The 16,938-nt window shown below is 42.6% G+C and overlaps 1 long non-coding RNA gene across 2 annotated transcripts in view; it reads left to right on the top strand.

Moving 5' to 3' along the window:
- Window positions 1-1,752: 1,752 nt before the first annotated feature.
- LOC309860539 overlaps window positions 1,753-16,938 on the top strand; it is a 36,138-nt gene continuing 20,952 nt past the window's right edge. For both annotated transcript variants that reach the window (XR_014309432.1, XR_014309433.1), the window contains exons 1-2: window positions 1,753-2,094; window positions 15,194-15,286. This is a non-coding gene — a long non-coding RNA (uncharacterized lncRNA). The remainder of the gene's footprint in view (window positions 2,095-15,193; window positions 15,287-16,938) is intronic.

Raw genomic sequence — 16,938 nt, 5'->3', positions numbered from 1 at the left:
AAGAATGTTTCCATTGGGGAGCCTGGGTGGCTCAGTTGGTGAAGCAACTGCCTTCAGCTCAGATCCTGATCTCGGGGGCCTGGGATGGAGTCCAACATCAGGCTCCCTACTCAGGGGGGAGTCTGCTTCTCCCTCTTCCTCTGCCCTTCCCCCTGCACATGTTCTCTCTCTCAAATAAATAAATAAAATCTTAAAAAAAAGAAAGTTTCCATTAAATATCTTTCTTCTTACAAGATCATATTGATCTCTCCTTATAGTGACTACTAATGACTTGAGTCCATGTTTAAGTCTTCAATTTAGATTGCTGGGTTTTACCAAAATCACTTAAGAACATGAGACACGTGGAAAATTCTGTTAGAGTATTCTGACAGGCAAATCTTGTTCCTGAATACTAATTAAGTAAAAAGTTTGCATAAAATATTTAATGTAATAGCAACAGTTCTGAGGATGTCAAGATTTGTACTCTTCTCAGATAGATATTTGATAAGGAACTTATTAAAAATCTTCAGCATAAATATAAACTTCCTGATGTTTAAGAATGTTTCCATCTATGATTGTGATTTCAATAACATGCTTCAGCAGTTTCAGACCTTTTGAAGCTAGAGTCATAACATTTTTAGCCCTAGAAGGGACTTCAGAGGTCATTTAATCTAACCCTTTAAGGTTTCACTTGCCTGGGGTAACAGACCAGGTCTCTTGATCCCTAGATCATTCTTCTTCACGCCATCTTTCTTCTCAATAGAATCCAATCTTGCTAAAGTTTCATGATAAAAATGAACTAAACCTCAGCTGTCCAATGAAAGGTTTTAATTTATTTATGAATTTAATGCAGATCTGTGACACCTGGAGCTAGATAAGAACAAAAAGCCAAGCGTACTTAAGATTCTTCCTTTGCCTCATTCTGTCTCAGGCTTCTTGGCAGAAGGAGAATTATCAGAGTCCCACAAGGGCAGACCTGAAGGATAGGACAATGATGAGAGTCTGATCTCAAGAGGGTTGCCAGATTTAGCAAACACAAAAAAGAGGATGCCTAGCTAAATTTGAATTTCAGATAAATAATGAATAATTTTTTTAGTGTAAGTATGTCCCAGATACTATGTGGGACATACTTACACTAAGAAGGGATTCACTGTTTATCTGCAATTGGAATTTAACTGGGAGCTGTGTATTTTACCTGGCAACTCTAATCTTTTTTTTTTTTTAAGATTTTATTTATTTATTTATTTGACAGAGAGAAATCATAAGCAGATGGAGAGGCAGGCAGAGAGAGAGAGAGAGGGAAGCAGGCTCCCTGCTGAGCAGAGAGCCCGACGCGGGACTCGATCCCAGGACCCTGAGATCATGACCCGAGCCGAAGGCAGCGGCTCAACCCACTGAGCCACCCAGGTGCCCCAGGCAACTCTAATCTTGAAGTCAAGGCTTTCAAGAGATGACTGAGGCAGGTTGAGTTAGCCCCACTAAAGGTATTGTGCATTTGACAACAGCACATTTCAAATCCTTCTGGAATCTACCACTCTTTGTGCAAAAGTGAAAGAGGTACCATGTTGTGCCCCTGCCATCCCATTTTCCCCCAGACTGTAGTATGATGTGAGACTGATCTTTCTTGAGATTAACAGGGAGGGTGGAGAGGAGGGAGGCTCAAATGCAGTTTCCATGTCTGCGTGTTCTAAAGCAGCTGAATTCTCTCCTGTGTCTTTAACAGTGCAGATGATTTTGCAGGCACAGGATCAGAATTCATTATATAATCAGTGATTACAAAACCAAACCTAAAATGTGGGACAATACAAATTTCCACCACAGAAAACCATCAAACAGAACTATTCTGCAAGACAGTACCTCACCCCGGCGTCCAAGCCTAGGACCCTGCACGGTAAGCCTCATTTAAGGAAAGGCTGAGTGTTACAGTCTTGCCAGGCAGCGGGGAACCATGGTGATAAGGGCAATGAGACACCAGCCAGAGCTCAGAGTATTGGTGGAGTTTGGCCACACGCTTGGCAGCACGAAGATGCCCGGACAGCACTAACTCTAAGAGGGACTTTCAAGTTCAGCTGTGATGTCTGCACAAGCAATGCCAAACCTAGTCTGGGAGTCCAGGTATGAAACTATTTCCCTGCATGGCTCGGACATCCGTGGTTGGAAGTGGTGGCAGTGTTCGTGGCAGTGGAGGTCGGGAGAAGGCTGAAAGGGACTGGGCAAATGTGGGAAGGGACGTGACTTAACTGAGCAAGAGATGTGCGGTCTAGCCACAAACTTACTAGTAAAGTTGCACCAGTGGCCGTGGTCACATGTCCTCCCAGGGACGTTGTGAAGGGCGCAGGCAGCTTAGTTTTACCTTTTATTGTAGACACAAACGTTCTCACGGGACATTCAAACTTAACTATGAAAAAAAAAAATTCCTCATGCAGTCTTAATGTTGCCTAGAACAAAAAATAAATGTTGGAAACCAGGCCATTGCGGAGTTAAGAATGTGGTTAGTCATAAAAATCGTATGTGGCCACCATGGTGGAAAATCACACTGAGGGGCACGTGAGTGGCACAGTCAGTCGAGTGTCCAACTCTCCATTTCGGCCCAGCTGATGATCTCAGGGTCTTGAGCTCAAGCCCCACATGGGGCCCCCGCACTTAGCAGGGAGTCTGCTTGAGAGTCTCTCTCTCTCCCTCCACCTTTGCCGCTCCCCCCACTCGCATGTATGCCCTCTCTTTCTCTAAGATAATCTTTTTAAAAAAATCACATTGAACAACTATGTGATAGTTCTATTTTTTAAAACTTGAGTGAGGGAGGAAGCAAACAGTCTCTGAGTACCCGCCATAGGCCGGGGCTTTCTGGGAGCTTTTTTATCATCTCAGTTAATTCTTTTAATTAAAAAAAAATTTTTTTTGCATCATGTAAGATATACATAACCTAAAAATTACCACTGTAACCACTTCTCAGTGAACAATTCAGGCCATTCATCCTGTTTTAAGACCAACCGTCACAGCTACTCGTCTCCAGAACTTCACCATCCCAAAAGACACTCTGTATCCACTAAGCAGGGAGCCCTCATCTCTCCCTTCCCCCAGGCCCTGGTAATAATGTCTGTTCTTTCTGCCAGTATGAATTTGCCTCTTATGGGTACCTCCTATAAGTGGAATCATAGGATACTTATCCTTTTGTGTCTGGTTTATTGCACTTCCTATAATTTTTTCAAGATCTGCCTGTGTTGTACCACAGACTATCTCATCTAATTATTACAGCCTGCAAAACAGGTTCTCTTATTACACTAAGGAAATGACCTGCCCCCAAGCCTGTCTCTGGAATTCAGGTGGAATGTTCTAGTCTGGTGGGATTGCCCTAGTGACACCACAAAGTAGGGCCACACCCTTGGGGGTCAGGGGCCCAAGCTCCTGGAAGAGGGTGTGGTGATGCAGTAGCAGGTGTTTCTAGGTTCTTTTGGCCTCTGAGGTGGGAAGAAATGGGATGGGTGAGGAACCGAACTGCCTGGTGACCTTTCAGGGACAAAGCCAGTTTGCCCAGAGCAGTACTTCCAGGCCCTGAGCCTAGAAATGGACATAGTACCTCATCTTTTCTCCCCCATCCCCAATATGGAATTCACAATAGAAATAATACCAAATTGGTTATTCAACAATGCACAGAGTTTTGACATAAAAAAAAAAAAGTTTTGACATAATTTTAGACTTTGAAAAAACTTGCACAAATAATACAGAGTGTTCCTTTGTTGGCTTCCCTGGCGTCCCCAAATTTCACATCTAGCAATAATCACAGTACAATGATCAAAATTCAGAAATTAAAACAAGGACAATATTAACAAAGTGACTGACTTTGTTTCCATCTCACCAGCTTTTCCACAAGGGTCCTTTTCCTGGTCCATTCCCCAATCCAGATAACCCCACGCTGCCTCTAGTGGCCAGGGGTAGTGTGGGAGCCCATCTCTGACAGCCCCTCTCTCTGTCTTTCCTTGCCTATTATGACCTTGACAGTTTGGAAGCACTGATTAGTTATTTTGCTGAACGTGGCTTAATTCGAGGTGCTTCAACGTATTCTTATGGTTGAGCTGAAATTATGCATTTTTGGCAAGCCTACTTTTCTTTACATGCATTGTTGTGTCTTAATACTGATGATGGGAACCTCAATCATTTGGATAGGGTGGTGTTTGCTGGGATTCCCCACTGTGAAGTTACTCTTTTTCTCTTCGTAATTAATAATTATGATGAGAAGACTACTTTGAGACTATGCAAATATCCAGTTTCTCTTCAAAGTTTGCCTGCTAATTTTAGCTCCCATCAGTGGATTGCCTGCAGCTCTGTTACCGTGGTATTCTAGTGGCAATTTTCTGATTTCTTCATTTTTTCCACATGTATTAAATGGAATTCTTATTTATAAGGAAGATATGTCCTTTCTCCTACATGTAAATGCTTTTTGGTCATTTATTCATACCAGTATGGACTCATAAATATTTTATACTTTGATGCTTTAAGAAACTAATCAAATGTCAAATTATTTCTAAAAGAATTCCCTTTTCTCTCTCTTGTGTTTATTTTCCATTCCTTCTTCAGTTGCCCCAGCCTTGCTGGTCATGCTGCCAGTCTGCCTGTTGTTCCGTCTTGCTCTCAAGGGTCGGGAGTGATTTCAGGGACAGGCACCATTCAAAGGATGGTTTGGGAAGCCTCTTCATGATGGGGTGGGGGACAGGCTCTGTGAAGGTGTGTTCTCAATACTGCTGTGACTCACCTGGAATGAGAAGCTGAGTCCTGAGGTCTATAAGAGGGTGGGAATGGGGAAGATCCTCCCTTCCAGTCAAAATGGACAGAAAGTGGAACATAATTGTGCTTAGGAATGCCACAAGGTTGAGAACATCTCACACCTGACATTTCTCAAGCCCCATGGCTCAGGTCTGAAAAAAATGTGATTATGTAGGTCAAAGTCTCTAACTACAGAAAACCAGGCATTGGCTATGGATAATCTTGAGGCTACCCTCTGTAACAAATACTGTTTACTTTTCGTGTGCTGATGCGGGCATATGAGGACAAGGTGATAATTTGGGTGAATGGTCTCCTTCATGAAAGGATTCACTTGGACAGAAAAAAACCCTTTTCTCCTGAGTACACTTTAAAATTAGTCCTTTTATAAGACTTAGAGTCAAACTGGGACTCGGTAATCCTGCTAAAACTTAGATTCAAGGAGTGAATGAGCTTTATTGACTGTGTGTCCACAAATCACCTTGTAATCCCCACCTTTGATGATATACCATGGTCCTACTGAATCAGAGGTCCCCAAAAGAGGCCCAGGTGACTATCTCATGGGCAGAGAAGAAGCCAGGTTCAGTGCCGTCCACCATGGGCTTAGGACTCTTCAAGGAATGCTAGCCCCTTCTGCTTGGCCCTCTTTGCCTCACTTTCACGGGAGGGATAAATCTTTAATCTTTCCTTGCGGGCACCCTGGCCAATTCAGGGCAGACAGAACTGGACCGGGTCATCACCTCAGCTTTCTTTGTCATTCACGATCCATGGTGGGTACAGGCACCTGTCTACCTATCATTTGTCGAGCATCTTCTCTGTGCCAGGCTCCACACTGAGTGCTTTGCCACCGTGATGGAACTTTTTGGTATGTACTGTTTGCCCATTTTACACATGAAGAAACTGAGACCCAGCAATTCCCACCACCTTCTTTTGTTTCCTATTCTTGTAATGCTTGGATGTTGTGCATTTGGAACTTTCTTCCTTGGCTTTTTACGCTCTTGGTGTCAACTCCATAGCACCAACCAGAACATGGTGCATAAGCCTCCCACCAGAGGTAATTTCCTTGTCGAATGTGGGTTCTCCCAACTGGGCTGATGAAGGGGAGTCAGAGCTTCAGTCTTGTGTTTCCCCTGGAAGGGGAATTCCAGAGTGAATTCCAGAGTGCCAACAACAAGAGCAGAATCATTCCTTCTTTATATGTGTGTTTGTTTTTAATAATATAGTCTAGTTTATGTTTCCTGAGCATTTATGGCGTGCCAGGTAATGTGACAAGCATCTCACATACATTATATCCAGATTCTATCCAGATCCCCAGTAGGCTTCAGAATTCAAATTGTTCAGATTTCTGAAAGACAAATCTGCATATTCCACATTTTTCAAAATATCCCCTAGAAAGGCCTGGGGCAGCATTCATCATCAAAAATTAATATTTCTGGGGCGCCTGGGTGGCTCAGTGGGTTAAGCCACTGCCTTCGGCTCAGGTCATGATCTCAGGGTCCTGGGATCGAGTCCCGCATCGGGCTCTCTGCTGAGCATGGAGCCTGCTTCCCTTCCTCTTTCTCTGCCTGCCTCTCTGCCTGCTTGTGATCTCTCTGTCAAATAAATAAATAAAATATTTTTAAAAAATTAATATTTCTGCAACAAAAATATGGATAATCATGTTTGATGGGATAACTAAGACTATACAAGGTGTCACATCAATTCAGATCAGGTTTGGGGGCAACTGAATTTCCTGTAAGCTTTTTAAAAACTATCTGTTTTGCAGAGGATTTTGGGTTTCAGAATTGCTGATACAGGATTATTGGTCTGGGATATCACTATTCCCACTATATGGATGAGAGACTGAGGTTTGAGAAAAATTAAGTGCCTAGCCAAAGTCATCCCATAAGTGGTATAGGACCAGGATTTGGGCCCCATTTGATTGTGCTCATACCATTGCACATTTTCACCTCTGCTTTAACTTCAAATGTCCCCATGGCAGGGGATAAAAGTACTCAGACCCAAACTACTTCACTTCTGCATAAGAAATAATTTACTGCTGACATTCACATACATTTTCAGTTGGAATGACAAACTGGTTTCCTTATGAACAGATAGACCAGAGAGCATTTCTATATTGGGACACCTTTCCCAAGAGCTTCAGAAAGCAGAGTGCTAGTCAGGCTGGGGAGGGGAGGAAAAGAGTGTGTGGCTTTTCATTCTAAGAATATACCTTGTCTTTTTCTATTCTTTCCAATTTCATGGGCTTTCTTCTTTGGTTCCCCTCTGCTCTGACTCATGGGCTAATGGCCTGGGCCCTCTGTTCAGACAGGCTGCGGAACTGCTGGCCTTTCCCATCCTTGGCTGTCTCGGCCATCCTTCTTTGGGTCTTCCTCTGTCCTTGGGTAGGTCTCTGTTTCTCATGTCATTGGCCCATGGTTCAAGGTTCTCACCCCTCTGTCATCCCCTGTGAGCCCAGTCACAGCAGCCACTTGCTAACTAGCAGAGAGCTAGGATCATTTCACAGAAACATTCTCAGCCTCATTCTAGAACATAAAGGTCTGTCATTCTGACTGAAGTAAACAAGTCTGCTTCAGGGAATTGGAGAGGACCAAAACGAGTGTGTTTGTGTGGTGCGTGTTATTGCCTCGCTGCCAAAGCTTCTGCCTCCTCCAAGTCACCAAGAATGTGAATACCTGCCCAGCCACACAGCAAGACATCAGACTCCAGGGAGCAGAAGAGAGAGCAGGGAGAGATTTACTTTTTGGCACTTGAATCTCTACATTTTAGTGAGACTGGGCCTTGACTAACTCATTATCCTTGGACAGCCGCTGTGGATAATGAGGTCTGAGATGGTGATGAATTGACATGCACGAGGTTGATTCTATCTTTATATATATTTTCCAATTAAGTATATTGTCCTTCTTTGGATAAGTCTGAGGCACATCCATGGTTGGGTGGGGCCAAGCAACTCCTGACATTTGTTGCTTCTTTGGTGTGGTCTGAGCACAGGCAAAGGAAAACTGAACAGAAATGCATCTGTCCCTTTTTAAAATTTTGTTTTTCCACAGTGATTTCTCTTCTTGGGAAATTCTGTTTACCCTTGATGATCTTATGAAAGATCCTCTTTTGTTCTTCGAGTTATGAGAAAACAAACCGTGGAAAGTTTAACAGGAACACCACTGATTTTCATTAAGGGCTGATGAATACTTGGGTCAAATCTCTTCATTAGAGAGATCAAAGGAGAATAATGTGTTTTAATTCAAAGTTCTTTTTTTTTTTCATCAAAAAAAAAAAAAAAAAAGGAGAGAGACCTCAGTTAAAACAAGGATTTCCTAATCCAATTAAGAAATCTGCAACAGTCTGTTCTACCAGCTAATTTACTTAGAGTTGTGTGTTTATTTAAATTACGCATGGTGTGGTGGGTTTTGCCCTCTCTGTATTTTTTACAGCTCAAGCCAGTGAAATACCAGCAAAGATTTTCATGGGCACAATTCCTTCTGATGATGAAGCAGCCCCTCCTTTCTTCCTTGTTTGTATTCTGCCCTATATATCCCCAAAGCCACAGTCCCCTCAGAGTCTCACGAGCATTTGCCTCCAGCTCGTGTTTTCTTCCTTTGACATTGCAGCTAGGGACTCATGGTTTTATCCTCAGCTTCTTTATTTTCTTACTCTACACCCTGTCCCTCTGTGACTATCCATTGCTTGGACTTGATGGCTCACGCAGGAGCTGGAGACTCCAATGTGTATCCAGCTCTGTTGAGCTCCAGAGCTCAACTGTCCCTATCTGGACTTCTCTGCTGGGATATTCCACAGGTACTTCAAACTCAACAAGTCCCCAAATATCCTTGTTATCAACAGCCACCCTTTTCCCACCATCACTACTAACCCTTCCTTCTCTTCCTCAAAAGTATTCTTTCTCTTAGACTTCAAGCTCAATTGATGGTCCCACCATTTGCCCACATCCTAAATTGGAGTCATTCTCAGGTTATCCTCCATGACTCCTTCATTCCTCAAATCCATCAGGCATGCTATTCTGTCAAATCTGCTCCCAGCTTCAGAAGCCATTCCTCTTCTCCATCACATTGCCATTATCTTAGTGTAGCTCTTCCCCTTCCTCACCTGTACTACGAGACCACCCAGCCCTAACTTCTACAGCCCTGGGTTATCCTCCCTCTCACCCATTCTAATCCTCACCCCAAACCAGTCTTCATACTGTGTTCTAACTTTCTCAAACACAAATCTCATTCTTTTCACTTTTTAAAAACTCTCCAGTGTTCCCCTTTATTTACAAATAAAGTCCTGCCTCCTTAGCACAATATTCAAGGCCCTCCATGTTCTGGTCCCATTGTTTGGTTCTTCTCTTGCCACATACTACCTTGCATGTTTAAAGAATCTGGTCTTCTAACTGATCTTGAATATAACATGTGACTTCAAATCTCTGGGCCTTTATACATGAAATTACATCTACCTAGAATGTTCTTTTCCTTTTCTCTGCCTAGGAAACACTTACATGGCCATTCACATTAACAAACATTTATCAAACAAGGGTTTGCTGGGTGCCTTAAGATTGTGCTAGGTGGTGGAGACAAAAATGCAAAGGCATGTTATTTTTTCCTAAACAGCCAGGTGAAATACCACTTCTTGAAGTTTCCCTCAAATATTTCCCCACCAATTTCACCACCTATGCATAGTAAACCATTTTTTCTTCCTACTTTGTATACAGGTCTTTCATTGCACTTATATCATATGATTTTTTTTGGTATGTCTTCCTAGGCCCAGAACCCACACCCATAACATTGGGGCAAGGCATTAAGTAGTTTAAAGAATATGTGAGCACTGACATCTGTGTAGGAGGCAGAATTCCAAGATGGTCTTCCAAGATTCCTGCCCCTTGGTGTACACATCCTACCCATGAATGTGGGCAGGACTTGTGAATATGATGGGATTTTACTAGAATGAATAGGTCAGGTTATATAGTAAAGGTGAAGGGATTCTACAGATGTAATTAAGATTGGTTTAGAGTTTCCTAGAAACATAATCTACCAAGACTAATTAGGAAGAAACAGAAAATTTCATCGGACCAGTTGCCACAATGAAATTGAATCAGTAATCAAAAAACTCCTCCCCATCCAAAAAAAAAGTCCAGGACCAGGCGGGTACACAGGTGAATTCTATCAAACATTTAAAGAAGGGCTAATACCTATTCTTCTCAAACTATTTCAAAAAAATAGAAAAAGAAAGAAAACTTCCAAATTCATTTTATGATGCCAGTATCACCCTGATACCAAAACCAGATAAAGACACCACAAGAAAAGAGTACAGGCCAATGCCTCTCATGAATGTGATGCAAAAAATCTTTGGCAAAATATTAGCCAACTGAATTCAATGATACATTAAAAAATCTTACACCATGATCAAATGGGATCAAAACAATCAACATATGTCATATTAACAAGAGAAAGGATAAAACCATATGATCATTTCAAAAGAGGCAGAAAAAGAATTTGACAAAGTACACCATCCATTCATGATAAAAACCCTCTGCAAAGTAGGTCTAGAGAAAACATACTGCAACATTTAAAAAGACCTTATATGGGGCACCTGGGTGGCTCAGTGGGTTAAAGCCTCTGCCTTCAGCTCAGGTCATGATCCTAGGGTCCTGGGATGGAGCACCACAATGTGGTGCTGAGCAGAGAGCCTGCTTCCCTCTCTCTCTGCCTGCCTCTCTGCCTACTTATGATCTCTGTCTGTCAAATAAATAAATAAAATCTTAAAAAAAAATAAAAGACCTTATATGAAAAACCCACATCCAGCTACTTACACCCAATAGGGAAAAATGGAGAGCTTTAGGAACAAGACAAGAAGGTCCACTCTCACCACTTTTATTCAATATAGTATTGGAAGTCCTAGCCACAATAATTGGACAACAAAAAGAAACAAATGGTATCCAAATAGGTAAGGAAGAAGTAAAATTCTCACTATTTTCAGACAAGATGATACTATATACAGAAAACCCTAAAGTGTCCACCAAAAAATGACTAGAACTGATAAGAGAACTCAATAAAGTCACGGGATACAAAATCAATGTACAGAAATCTATTGCATTCCTATACACTACTACTGAAGGAATAGGAAGTGAAATTAAGGAAACAATCCTATTTACAAATGCACCTAAACTAATAAAATATCTAGGACTAAACTTAACCAAAGAGGTGAGAGAACTGTACTCTGAAAATTATAAAATACTGATGAAGGAAATTCAAGATGATTCAAAGGAATGGAAAGACATTCTATGCTTATGGGTTAGAAGAACAAATACTGTTAAAATGTCTCTACTATAAAAAGCAACCTATAGATTTAACAAAAATCTCTATCAAAACATCAACAGCATTTTTCACAAAACTAACAACAGTTCTAAAATTTGCCTGGAACCACAGAAGACCCTGAATAGCCAAAGCAATCTTGAAAAAGAAAAACAATACTGGAGGCTCACAATTCGAGGCTTCCAGTTATATTACTACTTCTGGGTAGTAATTGAAACAGTATGGTACTGGCATAAAAAATTGACACATAGGTTAGTGGAAAAGGATAGAAAACATGGAAATAAACCGACAAGCATATGGTCAATTGATCTTCAACAAAGAAGGAATGAATATGGTATTGGGAAAACTGGGCAGCTACATGCCAAAGAAGGAAACTGGACCACTTTCTTTCATGATACACAAAAATAAACTCCAAAAAATGGATTAAAGATCTAAATGTGAGACCTGAAACTATAAATATTTTTGAAGAGAGCATAGGCAGTAATTTCTCTGACATTGGCCATAGCAACTTTTTTTCTAGATACATCTCCTGAGGCAAGGGAAACAAAAGTAAAAATAAACTATTGAGGCTACATCAAAATAAAAAGCTTCTGCACAGCAAAGGAAGCAATCAATAAAACTAAAAGGCAACCCCCTGAATGGGAGAAGATATTTGCAAATGACATATCTTATAAAGGGCTAATATCCAAAATACATGAAGAACTGATACAACTCAACACCCAAAAGCCAAATAATCCAGTTTTTAAAAATGGGCAGAAGAGAAGAATAGACATTTCTCCCAAGAAGATACACAGATGGTCAACAGCCACATGAAAAGTTACTCTTCAGGGAAATGGAAATCAGAACTACAAGGAGATACCACCTTACACCTGTCTGAATGGCTAAAATCAACAAACAAGAAACAAAAGGTGTTGGCAAGGATATGGAGAAAAAGTAAGACTCCAGCTCTGTTGGTGGGAATGCAAACTGGAGCAGCCACTGTGGAACACAATATGGAGGTTCCTTAAAAAATAAAAAACAGATCTACCCTATGATCTAGTAATTACTACTGGGTGTTTACTTTAAAAGTACAAAAACACTAAATCAAAAGGATATATGCACCCCGTGTATATAGCAGCATTATCAACAATAGCTAAACTATGGGAGCAGCCCAGGTGTCCACTGATAGATGAATGGATAAAGAAGATGTATATGTACAGATATAAATGAAATATTACTCAACCATTAAAAAGAATGAAATCCTGCCATTTGCAACAACGTGGATGGAACTAGAGGGTATAATGCTAAGTGAAATAAGTCAGAGAAAGACAAATACTATATGATCTCAGGCATATGAGGAATTTAGGAAATAAAACCACAAGGAAAGGAAAAAGAAATATATAGAGAGAAAGACAAACCAAAGAACAGACTCTTAACTCTAAGAACAAACTGATCGTTCCCAGAGGAGAGATAGGTGGGGTTATGAGTAAAATAGGTGATAGAGATTAAAGAGGACACTTATCATGATGAAAAAAATTAATAAAACAAAAAAATTTTTAAAGACTGGCTTAGAGTTAACTGAAAGAAATATTATCCTGAGTGGGCCTGACCTAATCAGATGAACACCTCTAAAGAAAATCCAGGCCATCTCTGGAGGGAGAGACATGAAGCAGCATTGATGCTCTCCTGGTGGCCACTAAGAAATAATGTGGTGTGTTGTGAAGGGGATCACAAGGCAGAAAGTGTGTATAGTCCCTAGGAACTGAGGGCCTCGGTTCTGTAGCCAGAATGCACTGAATTCTGCTACCCACGGAGCCTGGAAGAGGGCCCTGGGCCTCATCTGAGGTTGCAGTCCTGGCTGACATCCTGATCTCAGCCTCATGAGGCCCTGAGCAGAGGATGGAGTGAAACCAAGCCGAAACTTCTGACCTATAGAAAGTGTGAGGTAATAAATGGGTATTGTTTTAAGGCTCTAAGTTTGTGGTAATTTATTATGTAGTCAAGAAAAAAATAATACAGTCTAATAGGCACATGTTGAATTCCTGCTTTCTTGTTACTATCCATCCATATGATCTTGGACTTAACCTCTCTGAACCTCAGTTTTCCCATCTAGAAAATGGGAATGGTAATACCTACCTATTAGTATATCTCAGTTCCTTGAAAACAGGGACCATGTCTTTCCCTAGTATCCTTGGTGCCTAGTACTGTGTCTGCACATAGAAGGTGCTCAGTATATTTTAGCTGAATGAATAAACAATGCTCAGGGTGTCTTTAAAAACAAATATATATATACCCAAGCCTCCTCTTGAATTTTTTTTTTCTTATTTAGTGCTGATACAAATCCAGTGTACTCATCTGTGAAATCAGGAACTATCTAGATGATCCCTCAGGTGCCGTCTAGTTGCAAATTCTACGATCTTGATGAATCTTGAAATAAGGTCCTAAGATAACAATCTTAAAGTTGCAAAACTGTTAGTATTTTCAGTGAGTACTTCAAAGGAATATTTGTTGGTTAGACATTTTGTTCTCCTGAGCCTCTCTCCTGAGCTAGCTACTCTCGCCCACCACCATCATGTACTAATATCCAGATGCCCGTGTTGAGCATTGATAGTATTAGTGCGGTGTTTTGTCAGCTAGGAATATAAAATACTTTTGATCAAGTGATAAAGATAAATTTGGGTTTCTTCCTTTGGATGTTAATATATGGTTTAATCAACCATTTTCGAATTCCTAGTAACAGGAGAAAGATTATTGCCTAAAAGTAGAAATAAAGAAGTATTCAGACTTAACAGGTGAAGTGTTTCATTTTATTTGTGTTTTAACCTGCAATGGCATTGGAGATTCAGTCACTGACCCCAACAGAGGGAGGCAATAAAGGATCCTCTGGTAACTTGTGGCTGGGGTGTGCACAAATAGAAACACACACACACACACACACGTACACACACGCACACATTTAATTGCAAACATGATCATAAATATTGACTTACCATTGGGATATTTGGCAACTGTCTTTGGACTGAGATCCCAGAGGGATGCTTGCTTACTGTCTGATAGATCTAATAGAATCTAGTAGGATCTCAGAACGTTTATCCTCAGAGCTCCTTTTCAACACCAAGGGATGTCCCTGGCTGATCCTACCTCTTAACAAGGGGAAATAAGAAAACGCCTTCTCGAAAGAGCAAGCCTTGTGGGGAGGACCATGAGGAGATCCGTATTACACACAGCGCTGTCTCTATCCTGTGCCAGACGTCAAGTGTTAAACTTCTCGGTTCAGAGCAGAAGGCTTTGTTGCCCAAGCAGCCCCTGACGGCCAGACTATCCGAGCAAAAGTTTGTGGAGAAGGAGGTCCAGGAGGAAGACTAGTTAACTTGGGGAGGGGGGTGGGGGGGTTCCATGCGTCTGGAGGGCATGGGAGGAATGTAGTTTGAGTTTAACCAATTCTTACCAATCCACTGCTGCTCCCAGCAGACCTTTGGCTATCCCAGGGGAGAAGAGGCACCACAGAGGTCTTGTCATGATTAGTAGGGATGAAGACCCTCTGTCATTCAAAATGACGTCACCTTGCCCTCTAAGGAAAGAGAGGGACTGCTGGACCTGTACAGGAAGTAGAGAGAGAGTTATCCATGGACATCCAAGGACAGCAAGGACAGGTTGAGTGTGCTTACGTCTCTCAAGATGTGGGGACCTCAAAGAGGCTGCCAACCCCACTCCTCCACAGAGGTGACCCCAGCCAGCAGAGCTTAGGATGGTGTAGATCTTCCACTGCCTACTATTTCAACCACTGCAGTCAGAAATCCCACCTAGATAGAATACCAGCTCCTGGGATATCTTCGATGTATGAAGGACACCCCCTTCCCCTTGAGGAAGGGGTGTAGCACGGAGTAGCAAAGCCCATGTCCCAGGCTCTGGGACCTGAGTCACTTACAGGGAGTGTCAAAGCACACCTTACAGAGTACCTTCTTCCTCTGCCTGCTCTCACTGAGTTAGCACAACAGCCCAAGACATAGAGATTGTTATCCTTATGGTGATTATTGTGCTGATGGAGGAGGAAACTGAGTCTTGGTGAGATTAAGGGGTTTTCCCAGGATGACACAGCCAGCAACTGGTAAGGATGAGTCCTGTCACAGGCTCAGACATTGACCTTGTAATCCGGTGCTCTGTCTTTCCAGCATTCTGGAGCAGGAAAGAGAAGAAGGGATCATGTCCACCCCAGGCAGAGACGGCAAACGCCTCCTCATCGCCACGCTTGCCTGGACCATGCTGTGAGTCAGTCTGGGCAGAGCCCTTGAGCCTGTCCTCCGCCTGACTGGCTAATCTAGCTGGTTCTGCGGGGTCCTGGCTGGAGTCTGGGGGCAGCCTGCTGGGTGAGAAGGCATGTGGGGGCCTGAGGAGCCGATGCACAGGCCCGGCAGTGGGTGCGAGGGGCTTAGAGGGAATATCACGGGGAGGCGGGCCAACCCCAGGCGGCCATGGGAAGGACGCCCCTCCCATCCACCCGTCGGGAGGCGGCCCAGATAGAGAGCAAGAACTGTGCAGCCTGGCAGACCTGGGCTGAGCCCCACCTTGACAAGCACAGTTCTGTGACCTTGAGCAAGTTCCTTTTCTGACAGTAAAAGTGGGAAAAATAATTGCACCTCTCCTACATTGTTAAGAGGATTACATGAGATAAGGAATGCGAAGCACTTAGCATAGTGCCAGACCCAGCAAAAGAATTCCTTGGTGAGACGGAAGACTCGTTCATTCATTTATTCAGCAGGAATTTATTAAATGCCGAGCCCTTGTCTAGCAGTATGCTAACAACTCAAAACCGGGGGCTTTACCAACACCGATATCTTTAGCATAAAATCAGACAAAGGGTCCTTTATCCATAAATATGATAGTCTGAGCTGGTTTTATAAACATGGGAAATGGGTTTTGATGCATACGTTGTTTCTGCCCTTGAGTCCTCCTTCGTTTTCAGCATGAGGACATAGCTGGATGGACATGGGCTGTGGAGTGAGCGAGAATACATGAGCACTGGGCCAGCTGTCTCCTGCCTCCAAATCTTGACTTCTCAGTTGCAAAATGGGGAGAACGAGGCCTATCCCTATAGGATTGTTGAAAGGAGTAAATGCAAAACGGATCAGGTAGAGCATCTGACTTAGGGCAGGTGCTCAGTATGTATTAGCTTCCTTTACATCTCAAAACATCTGGGTGGAACTTCTGGAGTCTGCTCCAGCATGTAAGAAGCTGAGAAGTCACTACTCCATCCTAGCAACCAGGAAAATGCTGAATAGATTGAAATATTAGCAATTCTTTTCAGATCCATAAGAGAAGTGAGGTCACCGGGCAAACTGCTGCCCGGCGAAATGGAGACAATGGCGGGTGAATACAGAGAATCCCAAATGACTTGCAGCAGAAACCTCCCTGGGAACCACAGAGACCAGGAGTGACGGAGAGAGGGAAACCCGAACCATATCTGAGAAACTGCTGGAAGCTCGGTGTGCACAACCCTGAGAGTTACAAACTCAAGGGGAACCAGTGTCCAGGGACTCCTACACTCTTGTGATCTTACTTCCTGGAGCTCTACCAGTTTCTTACAGTGAAAATTAGGGGGGGAAAAATGCCTCCTGCTCTGGCAGGGAAAGAGGACAAGGAACCATTCTGAAATATTAAGAGCGTTCTGTTCTTCTTAACAAGCTGTGCTCAAAGACAAACTGTTTAACCAGAACCTTACTTGCTGGGGAGTCAGACCCTGACTGACATGGGCAATGAAACAGCCACCCCCAGTGCCCTCCAGCCACCGTCTCTCAGCTAAAGTGGAGGGAACCCTGAGAAGCCCTTGTAAAGTTCCCAGTTCTAGGCACCAACTCACTAGAAAACCAAGACTTACAGAACGCTGTGCCTCCCGACACACCTGGAGGTGTGTATGTGA

This window comes from Mustela nivalis, assembly GCF_964662115.1.
Source record: "Mustela nivalis genome assembly, chromosome: 2".
In the NCBI taxonomy this organism is placed as follows: Eukaryota; Metazoa; Chordata; class Mammalia; order Carnivora; family Mustelidae; genus Mustela; species Mustela nivalis.
Note: the sequence above shows the minus strand (reverse complement) of the source record. Positions and strands in the feature narration are given on the sequence as shown.